This window comes from Neodiprion virginianus, chromosome 1 (genome assembly GCF_021901495.1).
Source record: "Neodiprion virginianus isolate iyNeoVirg1 chromosome 1, iyNeoVirg1.1, whole genome shotgun sequence".
Taxonomy (NCBI): Eukaryota; Metazoa; Arthropoda; class Insecta; order Hymenoptera; family Diprionidae; genus Neodiprion; species Neodiprion virginianus.
The window spans coordinates 34,131,901-34,148,610 of NC_060877.1; positions in this window are offsets into that span (position 1 = coordinate 34,131,901).

Genomic DNA, 16,710 nt, shown 5'->3' on the forward strand with positions numbered 1-16,710 from the left:
ATCCTTGTTGTATCTCACAACTAATAAAACTTCATTATCCTAAAGTCTACATCAAATATGCACGCAATAATCGATGCAAAAGCGTAATGAATGAGAAAAATTTTTAATCAAAGCTCGTTAATGCAAAGTTTCGCCTAAGCTGTGACTTACGTTAATTGAACAAACCCCCGATTTAAGGGTAGTTCTGCACGTTGATTTGGAAGATGAATATGGAGCGCATAAGCAAGAGTCCTGAAAGGATGCGGGTCCTGGACGAGTCGTGTTCGCTGTAACGGCGGTTCGGATGCATTATGTCAGGTAGTCGGAGGCCTGAAGCGTGCCGGATCTCCTGCTTCTTTTTTTCCATTTCATCTCTGCTTCTCGCCTGCGCGTGTGTTAGGTATATAACACATATATCCACACACGTTGTATATATGTACATATTGCGGCTGCCTCGGACCCTGCGTTCGGCAAACACCGCCTTTCGCCCCCGCCGCTTATTTTTCCTTTGAAAGTGCCGATATTTTTTTCACCATTGTAAAATCAGTCTCAAATCATCTCACGGCACTTGCGCGATGTCCACTCGCCTAATTTGTCACATGCTCGAAACTCGGCTAAACGCAACAAAGTTGAAGATTCGCCTTTGATTAAATGACCAGAACCAATATTTTATACGCTTCTAATTTTCTGCCAGGTATAAAAATTATCACAATTTTTTCAAACTGCAAATGTATCGAGTATTTATCGAATACCGGAATAGTGAAGAAAAGTTTAGAAATCGATGCTTTGTTTCAAATTTCTTCAATATATTCAGAGGAATATTTTCTATACAAATTCAGTTCTTCTTGCTCATGTTGGGATCGTTGGATATTTATTTTTGCAAAATCGCACCGTTATCGGTTTTAATAAAATGATTTCAAAAAAGAAAAAAAAAAAAAATAAATAAATAAATCTGTTACAGTGAATTCGTGAAATTTATTCTTCTGAATAAAATCAGAAGTCATAGATTACAAATATCGGGTCGAATCTATTCAATAGTTAACAACTCTGAGGCGATTTCAAACGAAGCATCAATATCTCAGCTCTCGTTTATCATTACAGTAGATAATTTTCATTTTTGTATATTCAAACAAATCTCAAAGACAACTTAAGCATACAATAATTTGACGGATACTCAACGTACGACTATCCGCTGATAAAATGTATGAAAAATCGTCCATTTGTGACCAGCCAACCAGCCCCTCCCCCCCCCCCTCGTTGAAAATGGCACCGCACTATTGATATCGCATCCTCGCCCCCGAAACTACGAAGACTCGGGGTGAAGCCGTGCAGTCTGTTTGTACACCGATTAGCTGTATCACGTAACAAACAGACACGGTATACACGAGGCCTGGCGGGGTCCGATGGGACCGAAGGGGGTCCCTCGGGACCCGGATTTGGGCGTCTGTGCGCATCGATGCCGCACCGCACCGCAAACTACCCCCTGCGGTGTAATTATTCTCCGCATGTCGAGGCGACGATGACTATTTCGGCCTGTTTTTCGGTTTGCTTTCGTTGACGGGACTAACAGGTTGAGGCCCATAAATCGTTTTACGGATCATCGGATCGTGACGACGCGACGAGAACCACGCGTGTCGTATCTTCGAGGGCGATTCGAGCTCCGCGTCTGGTTTATAAAATTCTTAACTCTTCACCTGCCGCGAGTCTTTTCAAATGCAGGATCCGAGGATCAGGGAAGAGGGGGAGGGAGCGATCGGGGGATATTTTACTCAAATTTTATCGTGAGTATCCTTGATATGAGACGCGGCGTTCGAGTTTTCGAGTCCTGGCTCTTGATATGGCTCGTAAATTTGTTACGAGCTCGGCGACAAGTTTTTCCTATATTGTTGACACCTCACACTCACCATTTTATCCCGTATAATGACATCCTGTCGCGGTGCCTGCCGCGTTGACAAGATTACAAGAGATGCTTCGCTGCCTTTCCTATTTTCTATCTGCGGGTTCATTATTCCCCGAATTTATGACTTCACGTTACTTGTAGGGCAACAGTTCCTGCAGCCTGTAGATGATACCTGGCGACAAAGGCTTTCAACCGTTCGTTGAAAAGCAGCGAATCTTCGTACCTACCTACGGCTGTCAACGAATTCGGATGTTTTCCTACTATTAATTATTCAAAGACAATTAACGACTTGAACGTTACAAGATCACTGTCAATGTATTTACAAACGTATTTTTCAGAATAACATTAATAAGTGTAACTTGCAGACACACTTGCACTTGGATTATTGAATCTTGCGGCGTATTAAGCTTATTACGTTTCCATAAAAATTGATTATACGGCCAATTTTACAGAACGAAGTTGAAATACAACCACGGTGCTTGTATATTATACAGAAAATTCTGACAACTCACGAAACTGTTACTGCACCGTGTAACGATTCTCGGATGAAACTGTTTTTACGTTCAGGGTATTCTTTGTATTTCACTTTAACCGTTCTTTACCCTTTTTCTTCTTCCATCTTCTTCGGCTAATGAAACCGATCGAACGAAACACATTTATGTGTTTCACGCGATCGATCATCCACTTGGAATTAAATTTCTTACATCGCCATCTGCGTTGTGGTAAAATAAAAACTGAACAAAACCATGTCAATAATTTACTACCCTTTGTGAATTTGTTTATACCATTTCCCGTACAACCAATCAACCGTCCCAATACAGCAATATTTTCCGATACATAATTATATAAATATATATTTAAAAAAAAAAAAAAAAATAGAAAATAATACACAAGTACAATAATAGCATGCAGCGCGTCACTCCGTAAAAATAAAAAAAAAAAGATACCAGTGTAGAGTGAAAAATTAAGCGGTACCGGAAAAAGGGGCCATCGGTTACGTTTCTGGGTTTACTCACGTGACAAAGCCCATTGTTCAATTACTCGAATGTTTACGAGGTTCTTTGTTAATAACTGGCCCGATTAAATCGCGTTTCCCGCGCCGCGTTAGTCTGTATACGTATATTAGCTACACACGTGCTTACGTGTAGAGAAGCGTAAATTCGGATCCATAAGGCGCGCCTCGGCGCAAGCTCGCATTTAAGCCTCGTGGGTGTAACACCTCGACCCCCGATGCCCCCATAGGTGACGGGGGGGGTTGCAGAGGAGCGCCGCATTTTGGGTTATCAGATGCCTCGGGGAGCTCGGAGGGACACCGAGGGTCATAACAGCGTGGTTCTACAACCCCTAACGAGTGGATTAGATCGGGCGGATTAATTTATGGCGGCCTCGGAGCCGCTCTTCGGCATGCCTCGAGGGGTCACTCGGCGCTTCCAATAACGCCGCGACACGAGTCACGACAGGTGAATCGCCCCATTTTCTAATGTCGTTCCTCTCCGAGTAACGATCAGCCTGTTAATGATCTACATCGTATCGAATACCTAGTACAAAACGTAGCTTCTTCGGGAATCGTTCTCACAGCTTTGCTGTGCCGAAAGGTTGGTTCGTTTTCGCCAAGAAGGATTCTCCCGGGCAAGTGAACCAGGTTGAAAAATCGGGACGAAGCTACTTTATAGAGAATCCATCGAAATCCAGTTCTACGTGGCATATTGATTAGCTTAACACCGTGAAATAAGGTTTACGTTGTGCGGCCTGATGTTGTTTATCTCTTTTCTAATTCTTCAATCTCCTTTTTATATTCATTAAATACGACTCTAGCCATTGTATGTAAGTTTCACATGGCCTAATTGGACTCGCTCGTAATTTATACCCCTGTATAATTCAACGTAATTTAGTTTTCGTGATGTTGCTTGTTTTTTTTCTTTTTATTTTTTAATCGCTATGCGTGTACTGAAAATTAGGACACTTTTTCCACCACACCGTAGATGGCAATTAGACGGTTAAACTCGCGTTAATTCTTCAATTCGAAGAAGGAATACAAAAATAGAAAAAAGAAAAAAACCAACACGTTGTCCGCGTCTGTAAATATATGTATAGAGTGGTGCGAAAATTTACTCATAGCTTTTATGGCGAACACACCTCTCCGTTAATTTAATTTGTGGTTGTATAATTTATAACGAGCGTAGAGGGTGAAAACCACAGTGTGAAGAAGACATGGAACGGCTTTAGGATCAGAGCCGAAGACCGCATAGTTCCACCCATGAAATTATCCGGCTGAACTGTTGCAATTTTCATGGGGAGCTTCTAAAACCAACCGATTTAGCCGCACGGGCGTGAAAAGGAACCTTCGAAATACACCGACGGGAGCGATGAGCTATTATATACAATTAATATTGCCACGGAACGAAGAAGAAACAATTTTCTATAATACCTTATACCAAATCCCGTCTTGGCGTAATTTTCCCTTACCAATTTCTGCGGGTAAATATTCTACAACGCACCTGCCCTGCACTGGCTGGCAGCTACTATAGATATACACATGCCGACGTATAAACACGCGGCTCGTGTATCCGTTTCACAGAATTTTTGGGTCATTTTTTCCATTTTTTGTTTCTTCTTTTGCTTCTATCAACCACAATGCATAACCGTAGAGCGATTTTATTTAAGTATTTTCCCCATAAGCACGCTACACTATTTTACGGGTCATCGAATTTGAAACATTAATTACCAGGATCATTTCGGGTGGGTTTGGTTGAATATCGAGGTTAAAAATTAGGGTTCAGAAAATCGGGGTAGGTAGTGGAAAATTGAAACCCGGTACTCCGCCGCCATTTTGACCCTGAAGCTTCGTCGTCGATAAAAGACGGTCGGAATGTAAGGTCTGAAGATCGATCGTGGAAGCGCAAAATAGATGGTACACAAAACGCCTCGGCACAACGACAATCGCTAGGTGAGAAAGTCGAAAAAAGTAAAGAATTAAAACAAAAAAAAAAAAGAAAAAAAGAAGACATAAGCAGGTTGACCATCGCAGAGCGAGGCTCACTACGCAACGTCGGTTAAACGCGACAAGTGTCAATTCCCATGTGGGATCAATGATGGGTCTTGGCGTGATAAAATCTCGAATTCTTATTGGCCAGACACCCCCGCGCAGATACGATGCTACGGTTTCACTGGCTGATGAACACTGCCCGATGATATTAGCCTGCCCGCCGATTGGTCTTTTCCTCCCTTCGTAACGCCCAGGAAGGATGCGCAGCTGTTGGGACATGCGTATAATACGCCCGGAGTCTCCGCATGGACTGTTAGCCCGACCTGCGCCGGTTTGTCGCTGCCGCGATGTACCCATAGGTAGGTACTGCATAAATGCCGACATAAGCACCGCGCACATTCGCTCGATTCGCCTCTTCGCACCGCCGTAAAGTACCTACGTCGAGGCGTCGAGGCGTCGAGGCGTCGAGGCGTTCAGTCATGCAATACCAATTACGCATTGCACGGTCCCTTTTATTCACAGTCAGTGGCACTTGATTGGCCAGGTCAAGAGGTCGGCCACCGTGAGTTTACGTTCGATGCCTGTTGCTTCCGAACCCATCTAGAACTTTACAACCGGAGGAACATTTCCCCAAGATCATTGAACTGGGAAAACGTAGGAGGGACCGTTTAAGGGTCGACGTCTCGTAACGACACGAAGATCTGAAGGATAATTTTCGTGTCTTCTTCCCGACCTTCTTTTCCTTCGGTTGTTTGGACTGTTCGCGCTTACGTGTAGCCTTAACTGAGGAATGATATATGTCTCTCTGACACGCCAGTAAAGGTCAATAAGCGTACGGAACTAGGTGTACAATTAGAACTCGTTACCGCTGGTCTGTCTGTTTGTACTGTACCGACCTTGGGCGAATATCGTTAGAGTTTGAACTCTTACAATTAGATGCACGTAATAATATACCGAGGAAAAAGGGACGGAAATTGGGAAAAAATTAAGGAAGAAAATAAGTCGAAGAATACGAGTGACGGGATCGTCTCCCGGGCAATGACTCGCTCGCACCTCGGTTTGCGAAGGGGCGAATTGCTGGCGAAATGAAGGCGAAATGAAGGCGGCGAGCGGAGGTGTTAAGTATACACGCTATTACGCGAAAAAGGGTTCAGAGCTCGGCCGACGCGTACCGGGATGCCCGAGAGACAATTCTCGGGGCTTGAAGCTCGCCCGTCATTTCGGTAATTGTGAAATTGCTTCATTACAGCGGCGGGCAGCTGCCCCGAACGATTTTACGCTCGGGGTGTGCGAGGAACCCGACGTATTGCTGTACAAATATTTGTCGACGGTTTGTTTCACTCGTACCGTAAATCCGCCCCCGGGGACGCGAAATCATGCCGATCTCAGGGTCTTCGGCCCTCCAGCGAGCCTGCGGATCGTAAAAATCCACCGACACGGAATTATCCGCGTATATAAGTGTAACGGCGGAGCGAAGCGCGGCGTCTAACGATAAGCTGGAATGGACAGAGTCCGAACCTTAGAATTATAACCGGGCGATGAAATCCTCGCGCTTATTGCTCGCGCCTGGTTATCGCTTTGCTAAAGTGTCAAAATTACCCACGGAGTTAGGCTCGAATTTTGCTAAACTATAAGCAAAAGCCGCCGAGGCACGAACGTCTATATTGCTGCACGTGCGCGTTGGGATTGTTGGAAAAAATGTCCAATTATATTTACAACCGAGCAGATATGTGTGTTCAGTCAGCGATTTGCATATACGGAGTGTTGAAATTTTTTTCTTTTTCTTTTTTCCTCGCCTTGTCTTGCGAGAAATGTTTCAACAGTACTTATTATCTGCCGTCGGATAATCTGCGCTTCGGGGTAAAGCGTACGCGACGCATGTACGCTTTGAATTTCGCAAGCTTGCACGATCGCTTCTTGGCCCTCACCTGAGGTGAAACAATGCCCGAAACGTTCTTGCCAACGTTCCGTTTCGCGTGAAACAAACCTCGATAGTTTACAAGTGCTGCGAGCGATCGGAGAGTTGAATTAAAATCGCAGGTGGGGAAGCGGCGGCCATTTTGGATCTACGAAATTACTTCCACAGCACAGATTCGAAAAATGTTACTACTCGCGTTAGTTTCGTGACGAACATCAGAGAAGAAGAACGTTCGTTCTGAGAGCTGTGAAAATTTTTATTAATGAATCGCAGTTTCCTTCGACCCGAATCGCACTAATTACGTGCTTCCGCGGCAAAGGCGGGTAATTTAAACTCAATCAAGACTGTCGCTAAAGGTTACAACCCTAATGAGGGTTTCGAGGGTGTCGAGGAAGTGGAATTGAAAATTGAAAATCAGGAGGCACGGCCGAAGGCGACGGGTGAATTGATTATAAAATTATCGCTCACACTTGAAAAACGAAACCTTGTACCCGTCCTGCCTGAATTTGAACGAAGTCTTTCCGAGTGCGTCTCGCCGGCGCGATTCCCTTGCGAATCGAGGGACAGGCCGGGCACCGGCAGCTCGCCATTAGTTCTTACGTGTTAATTATATAACGCGGTGTACGGCACGGTGACCAATAAAGCGATAAATCACGGACGAACGTCCGACTCGTTCGTACGGCTTTATTTAGGATCCAGGTTCTCGTCACTTTTATCCCCGCATGCGCGACGCGGTGTTGCAGACTTTACGATTGCGGGCAGATGTTAAACGCTTGTCTGCAGGCGTTCGTAGCTTTCATTTTATTTTCTATCTTTATTATTGTTATTATCATTCTTCTTCTTCTTTCCAAATACCGCTCGATCGTAAATTCGGCCTGCAATACGCGTTAATTATGCAATTCTTAACGATTTCCGAACGGCGTATAGACGGGCGCGTGTGTGCGTTTGTGTTTCTGTATATTATAATGCTTCGGGTAGGCTTATAACGCATATAGATGCGATTTTAGATATACCAGCTACGTCTTCATCTTGCCTAACATAACACGCCTACCGACCCGTAGGAATAGAGAAGTCCCTTCGTCAGATAAAAATCCCTCAAGCTGTTCTCTCACATTTGCAATTCCACCTACCTTTTAGGATAGATATATCGCGCGTTTGATCGTTTTAAAAACTCGAATATAATCGTAAATCAAACCGAAACTCCACTTCTCGTTAACCTAAAAATTTACGTGCCCTTATTTTCTCTACAAATCTCATTCCCGTCTCAAACGAGTCTACGATATTGAAATCTTTATTTCTGCACGGGGGAATGGATCCTACTCAGCCGGGGTCTAACCCTCGAATATAATTCAGGGGCGTAATGGCAGGAGGGCGTGTAGAGAAGATCACGTTCTGAAAATCGAAAGCCGTCCGAAATAATTCAATTGAACTTTTGTCGTCATTATTGCCAATAATTTACAAATCTCCGATGTTCGTACCCACACGATTGGAATTTAAACGATTGTTTCCGTTTTTTATTTTATTAATGTTCGCCTCTCTATCACAGAATTTTTCATCGACATCACCGGTCTTTTTGGTATTTATAAACCTGTAACAAGTATTTGATTATTGCCACTGACTGCGTGAGTGCGGACTAATTGTATTAACTTGATGCTCAAGCTTCGACAGGCTTAAGACTTCACTACTATTGTAGATATTTTGTGATTACGAGAAATGGAATATCGTAGCGAAAATAATAACAACAGAGGAAGACGAATCCACGTCGTGTCGCCTTCAGTCCAACCTTTCTTATACGGTTTGAAATTCCATCAAACAGTTCGAAAATTCGATGTTGCGAACCTTCCGCCCTTTTACTGCACCGTTGACTTCGAATCGTAAAACTAGTCCGACCGGCGTCTCGACTAGCAATGATAACCGCATACGAACCCTGTACCCGACAGTAATATTCCTCGGATGCTTTTTGCTCGGACGCGTGTAATGAAATACGCGACTATAGTCGACGGAGGCGATTTGCGCTCGGAGGGTGCAGTCCGAGGTGGCCAATCAGGGCCCTCTAAAGTGACCCCTAACCGTGTGCAGGTACCCGAGTGCGGTAAGCAGCAGTTACTTTTGCAGTAATTACATACGTCAAGTGAGTTTCGTTTTATAGTCGGCGTCCCGAGACCAAGACGAGATGGCTCACTCCTTTCGCTCACTCTGCAGCCACCATCGGAAGCTCCGCGATGCGTTTCGCTTCGGCCGCAGAAGCGCGTCGTCCCTGGATTGGATTGCATTACCGATGCATAGGTTCGGCCTCCTCCTCGTCCTCCTCGTCCTCCTCGTCCTCCACCTTCGCTTTCGCCTCGCGGCACCTCGAGGTGTCCGGGATTTTAATTGCACGATGTCAGGCCGGGACGTGTGGACAGAAGGTTGGGCCGATTTTTACGCGGCTAATTGTCCGCGCGTGTGTGAACAGCGGTTTAACACCCGGCGACGATTCGCGCCCTCCCCGCCTCCTCCCTCCTATCGTTCCGAACTTTTCCCTCCGCGCACAATTATTCGGCTTCATTAGCCCGAGTAGGTATAATAACGAGAGTCTCGGTCTCCGGTAGCGCGGCTCATTCGCTTCTTGCTGAGCGAGTTGCGGTGCGTGCAGCCTTGCCCGGTTTAATGTCCGGCAGCCTCGTTCATCGCTAAGAAGCTTCGCGGCCGAGCTTTTTGCCCGCCGAGACTGCGGAGCCTTCGTTACGCGAGGGTACGACACGTGAGTTATGCTAATTGAAATCGCAATGGGTACGAAAACTGCACGGCTGGCTTTAATTATGATATCATGAACGGATTTACACCTCGGACTTGTTGCGGACTGACCGAAAATCGGAGTTTGATCGATCGATCGATCGGCCGAATCACCAAAATCGAGCGGCTGTTCACTCGCAGATTGGGTGACGAGTCATTCAAAGATTACGACACTTTCGCGCGATTCTGAATTATTTAGATCGATCGTATGCCAATCGAGCAGTTTCAAATGGTTTCAATTTCGAAGATACGTACTGTGATTTCAAATTATTTTAAGAGACTTCGAATCGATTTCTCACATAACACAAGTTATTTCTACGCTTGCAATTTTTGACGATTTCAAACGATTTCAGGTTTGACTCGGAATGATGTTCGATCGGATGATTGAGTGATTTCAATAAATTTTCAACAAATTTAAGAGATTCTCGACCGATTTCATGGAAAGTTCTTAGGAAAATTTTGCACAAGCAGGTTTACGTTTTTCCGCGATTTCTGTACTTAGGACTCGACCCGATTTCCGCTGATTTTCAACTGATTTCTCACAAACATCACTCCGTACAAAGTGGTTCGCGATTTCAACAAGTGTTATATCCCCCCGGCCCAAGCCCGTACAGCCGGACCGATTTTCATCTACGGTTTCGTGCTCAATTAGACACGAACGGAAATGATTCTACACGAATCTAACGGAATGGATTTCGGGCCGGGGTCGTTAAGCGATCCCCTCGAGGAGACACGACACGATCGAGTTCAGGCCGGTTTTAAATTTCTCGGGGGAAAAAGAGTTGAAACGGAATAGGTGAGCACAAGTGGAATTAAGCGATCGACGATCCGCGGCCGCGGCTCGACGCATCCGTTCGTCGACAGGTGCGTGCGGTTGATACCGTCAAGTGACGACTTCCAATTACCCGCGATACGGCTCTTCGACATGTACCCGCAGCGTGTTGTGCCGCTTCTCTTAAATTCGATTTTATTTAATCTCCTCGTCTCTCTTTTACCCGGAATCACGGTATCCGTTGGCTTTATTTATTTCAATCCGTAGGTTCGGAACATCTGTCTTCGGAGTCGTCGCCGTACCTCCGGCCCATACATACTACTCACCTAGCCTGCATGTCGTCTCATGACCACGAATTCTTTTTATCGTCAAGAGGCCGCATGGTGCACCTTGAAAAACCGAAGTCTTTTAAAGGTTCGGCGCGGTGTCTCGATGGATTAAATTATTTACTTCAGGTTTTATTTTCAACCGTAGATGATAACAATTTGAGCTTATTATTGTACGAGGGACTTTTTTTTTTTTTTGGGGAGAAATTGCATTTTTTTTTTTTTTGTGTACGCAGTTCGTGAGAAATTATAGCGAAACGGTATAACGTTGTTGATATTGCAAGAAAATTCAGTACAAGTATATTTTCAGTCGGAATTTATTGTTGTTCATATATTGCGCTTTCTCAGTTAAATATCGCTTTAACGTGCATAATTTATTGTTCCACAAACATTGGACTATCGCAATAGTTACAAGAGAAAATGTAGGACGAGTGACTATGTCTCAATACAAGAGAGGAAGAAAAAATAAATTGTAATTTATCATGCGCAATTTTCTAGTTACAGCTACAAAAGTAGTTTTAACTTTGTGTCTGGAAAGATATTTTTTGTCTATGATAAATAATGAAAGTAGAGATTGTGTAATTGTAGTGCAACTATAATTATCGACTTTTCTCGGTGCATAGAAAACGTGAAATCTGCCATTACTTTATACACAGACCGTTTCATTAATTGCCCACAAATTTCCATAATTGTAAAGCGACAAAGTTAAAAAAATATTCAAGAATTAAGGTGTTGATCGAGTATAGTGCAGAAATTACCTGTTTACAGGCAATTAGTTGAAGAATATTGATACCAAATTAAAAAATTCCCCAACTATCCGTATATAGGATAAAAATAAGTCGGTTGACAATGAAATTGAATTCTCCCAAGATGAGTAAGCTTCTTCAAACAGGAGACGAGTCGGTGTAAACACTGTTGGAAAAATTTAACTAACTGTTAGCATAATGTTTCAGCAGGTGCATTTTATGTTTGTGTCAATTGTCACATTTCCAATGTCAAATTTTTGTAGTTTCAACTTTTAAATAATCGTATCAACGTTCAATTTGTAATTCGTACTTTCTTTTCACTCAGTGATGCACTAAAAAATGGTTAAGCGAACTCAAAAATTTTAGTGAACCTGCTGGTACATTTTTTTTTTTTTTTTTTTCATCAAGTAGGTATAAATCTCAGGTGATCGGCGAACGTCTAAAATATCCGTGCTAAATCGACTCCATTTCGGTCCCCGCGAACCAGGTATACGCTACTTGTAGGTATACATATAAGTGAGTGACTGAAATGCAATAACGCGCAATTAAGTCGGTCTTTAGCGCGGAGCGAGGGGTTTTCTCCCCCCCCACCCCCCTTGACCGTTCCTCGAGCTTTTTTGTCGGTACCGCGGGCCGCGGTCAAGGCGACGACATAACCCGAACCCGGTGCCTTCTCGACGCCCGCAGGAAGACAAGGACTCGCGTGATTACCGAAGGAGTGAACCCCCCGCCTTCAGTGAGCAGGACATACGTTATACTGGAGGTGCAGCCAGTTCACCGCTGTCGGTGTATGCATCCCACCTGCTGATTTAATTCCCCGATTCCTGCACGGCTCGGATGGAAGGGAAACACGCGCGTCGCGTCCAACCCTTCGCCTTCGCCTTCGCCTCGCGTACTGCGCGTACCTATTTTTATTTTTTACTTTTATCAATTTACTCGCCTTTCTATTAATTTTCTTCATTATTTTAATGTATTTTTCTTTTTTACTTTTTTGGTAGCACATATCCACCTGTCACACACGACTCTCTGTACGCTTGTACACCTGACATTTTTCTAGTCGTCTTCGGGTAACGGAGATACAACCGAATGATTGTATGAGTTACACAAACGACGTGTAAGCAGTATCGAATTACCGCCATTGGCGAAGACGGCTGCGACACGAAACATATATATATATATTTATGTTACAGGTATACGGTTTAATGTATAGGTTGTAGGTATAATAAAGTATTTTATAAAATGTGACCGTCAGTTTTATTGACGATATCGGGTGCAGATGGGCTCAAATGGATCTTCGTCATTACGCAATATCTTGCGTAATGTTTTGTCAATTGTGTAATGGATCGCGGATACGCTCTGTGTCCAACTGTAATTGACTTCATGCTTGCACGGGCAGTGAAAAATGTTCGTTATATGTACGAAACTTAATTATTGCTGTGTCAAGTAGTTAAATGTTTCGCGATTACTGTCAGCTTACCAAACGAGATTAGCAAATAAATACCGTTTTCATTTATTTTCTTATTATTTTTTGTGCTAGGTCAGAGAAATGTTTCTTTTTTCTTGTTTACTTATCACGATCCACGAATCTTTCATTTACATCGTTTTTCACGTAATCACGGTATAAAATTCGTAAGAACTTTGATGCGAGTAAAAAAAAAAAAATTTGAAACAATTTTATATCAGTCAAAAAACACATATTTCTAACGATTTCTGACGGTTAAATCACCGGATGAACGTATAGAATTCATTTTCAACTTCAAAGTTACGTTTTCCTGCCCGGTATCGACGAGTTCTCAATTACAATTAAAAACTAATTATCAGTATTTGTGCTCAACGGGCTATAGAGAAGCTTAAAAGATGATCGTTCAAGAAGCAAAAAATGTCTCAAGTTTCCTGCAGCCAGTGTCAAGGATACATTATAATACAAGGCTCGTTTGATCTTTTATAGGTAGAACACGACTCGTTGGGTGGTTCCTTTACTTCCTGCAAGTGCATATAAGGTATAATAATCGTTCGCGTCGCGGTGCGCGGCGATAAATTGTCATCAATTTTATGGCTGACACGTGTAAAGTGTCGGCGAAGCCAAGAGCTGAAACGACGACAGACGTACGCGGATGTTCGGTGCTCCGCAGGAGCATTCGCAGCCAGATGCGGCAATGTCACAGTTCATGAATCGCCGGCAACCCATACGTTATGATTACGGTGCGTAACTCGGTGGAGAAAAGCCGACGGGGCCCCGAAGGAGACCAAGGGGGTTCCCCGTAACGCGCCTGGAGGGGAAATCGAGCGATGTGGAGGCCCCGATCCGAGTAGACGTGTGGTTTTTATTTATTTTATTACCGGACGATCTTACGTTTAGGCTTTACCGAATTATTATGTTCGTAATGAAACAGAACAGTGGAGAGTAACGGAATTGTGAATTCATCGCAAATCGCTTGAAAATTGTTGAAAATCTAATAAATTCGCTAGATTTTACTCTTGATTCTACGATACATTTGTACCGATGTTGGTTGTGATCAGCGAATGGCAATATCGAATTAACCCTGAGTGTGATTTTTTAGGGAACAGTCATTTTCTAAATATCAATTTTTACGAAGAATACTTCGAAAGATTTGAGTCGACCAACTTTTGGATAGTGTAGTTAACACTTTGAGAAGAAATTCTGAATTTTTTCCTGATTTCTTGAAAGCCTAAAACACTTGGAAAAAGTTTGCGGATAAAAGACGTAAACAAGTGTTCGCACGAAGCGTTATAAAGATTGAAATCGAACGAATCTACGACTAGATGATAAACGTTTCGAAGTAACTTAAATTGAAACATCGATATCCAAACGTTCGTTTATAATTCCAGTATTTATTTTCAATTTTTATGTTTTGTAAAGAGAATTTCCGCAGCTTGTGAGCATAATAATTTGTTGAATGCTCAATATAGGACTATCTAGTAATAAAGTCAGTAAAAAGTATCCATTTTCGTCCAACTAAAACCTCCTTAAATTACCGATCGAACCATTTTGGGTAAAAATCTGGATCTCCTTTCCTGACTCGCGAACACGCCGATCTCGTTCTCCAAAAAGCATGTCGTACGTGACGCACATTTGCGGATAAAAAGGTCACGGGTAAAAAAAAAGGAGGAATCGATCGACGGAGTCGGAGGTGCAGCAAAGAAACGCATCCATAATTTGTCCCGGAATGTATGGCAGCCATAAGATATCGAGAAATGTATTTGAAACATTCGAAAGTCTTGAAATTCCTGAATTCGACGACGGATTCCTCGAGCCTTGTACCTCTTTTATACCTCCTTGAAACCTCGATACCGTCGCGCAGAATTCATCGACATTGCAGAAACTGCAAAAATTATACACATCGACCGGGTCGATGAGAATGCTGCGATTTAACGGGAAAAAAAATTGTTTCCAAGTTTCTGAAAAAAATGTGCAAATTGATCAATACGTTAAAAACTAGTGGCAAAAATTTTACACCTTCGATTGGAACAATGAAAAAAAATCACGTGCCGTTATCTCACATGAGAAAATCCGCTAACCTTTGACATTTTTCTTGCCTAACGCGTACGAACAACTTTTCGATCTTCGTCAATGAGTTCGTCGGATTCAAAGGCTCGGACGGAAGTAGAGTTTTGCGTACATATCCCGATGCGAACATTTTGATAAAATATCAGCATCGGGATCTGTGCGCGGAACTCTCTTTGTTATATTACTGGCAGACATTCACATTTGTAAAATTACTAGAATCGCGTGTATATGAAAGTAAAAAAATTATCAGTACTAGCAGATCGCAATCTCGGAAGTATGTATTTCTAAAAAGCACACGCGTTACAAGCGGCTCCGTAATGGGTTAACTTTTTACGATATATACCATGCGTCGTGTGAAAGACTCGAGTCCTTTACGCCACAGAAATTATATACAATTAAAGTATGTCTCACAATTAGTACCCGCGTTAACCTGATTAGGCACTCGTCCTTACTGACCGTTGTAAGCTCGTATCGACGACGTCAACGTTTTATCGATGAACGACCGTGTGACACTCGCACTTTTTTCATTTCCTGAGAATTCTCTCGGTATAGGTGACGTCTATCGTACTATCCTCTGCAGTTACAATCACCGACGTTTCTCACATCGATACACGCACAATTATAAAACAAAGTTGCAAATTTATTATTCGAATACCCGTCCTGCAGAATTCGGGTTTGTCACTGAGAAGGCAGCAATTAATCAAAGCTATTTTCGTTCCCCGTTCAAAGCCATTAAGAGTTCGGTGTACAGATTGTATAGATTCGAGTCGTAAATTATTGGCCGTATATCGACAGTGCCCTTGTAAAACTGAGCCCAATTCTAAGCTGGTTTGTACGAGGGAAAAGGGGGGGAGGGGGCGGTTAAAAAAATGGACGTCTGTCTCTTTGAGGGATTGCGTTTAACTTCATAAATCTTATACAGCGCAAGATCGAAATTTATTACAGAATTAAAAATCCCCGGCCGGCAATATCAATTAAATACATTGGGGCCGGCAAGACCTCTTCGGGGCGTCTTTGCCCCCCTCTGTCCCCGATCCACCTCCTCATCCTCCTTCCTTCTCCTTCTCGACGACGACAACTTTCCTCCCTGCGCAAAAACTCACCCACTTGTCAGATCTTGAGAACGAAGCACTGCGACTCGAATTCCGCGCGATGGAATCGAACAAGTTGCGAATTTTGACTCGTAGGAAAATATTTCTGTCGCAGATTTTCTCACCGGCAAATTAAAAATCTCCTCAATTATCCAAAGAATTTCACCTCCCACTCGTACGTCGCTTGTTGCAATTATTTTATGACAAGAAAATGTGGAACTGATTAATAATGACAGAGGAAAGCTTCGAGTTTCATTTTTGTTTTAATTGTACTCTCAAAGTGGGAAGAATTTTTTTTAACAATAAAAATGTTTTCTGCTTCCTACAAGACGAGGTGCGTGAAAACCTCGGAAACTTTGCACCGATTTCGCTCTTACAGCCATCGCTAGTGTAGCGACCAGCAAGTGTATTGCCATTTTTTTACCGTCGTTTATTTCTCGGATTTGGTTGGTCTTTTGTTAGACACCGATCTCCTGCAGCCAGCCTTCAATCATTCAAGTAATTATTCGCCAGAACCTGCAGTTTTGTCCAATTATTTGCGCGATCCGAACGAACGGCATCAGCTCAGCTCGGCTCGCCCGATTGAGGAATTAAAATTGTTCAAACTTATCCTTGAACGAGGTGAAGCGTACCGTCGCAATTCTCATATTTTACTGCTCGGTATTTTTCACTAGTTGGATTTTTATTC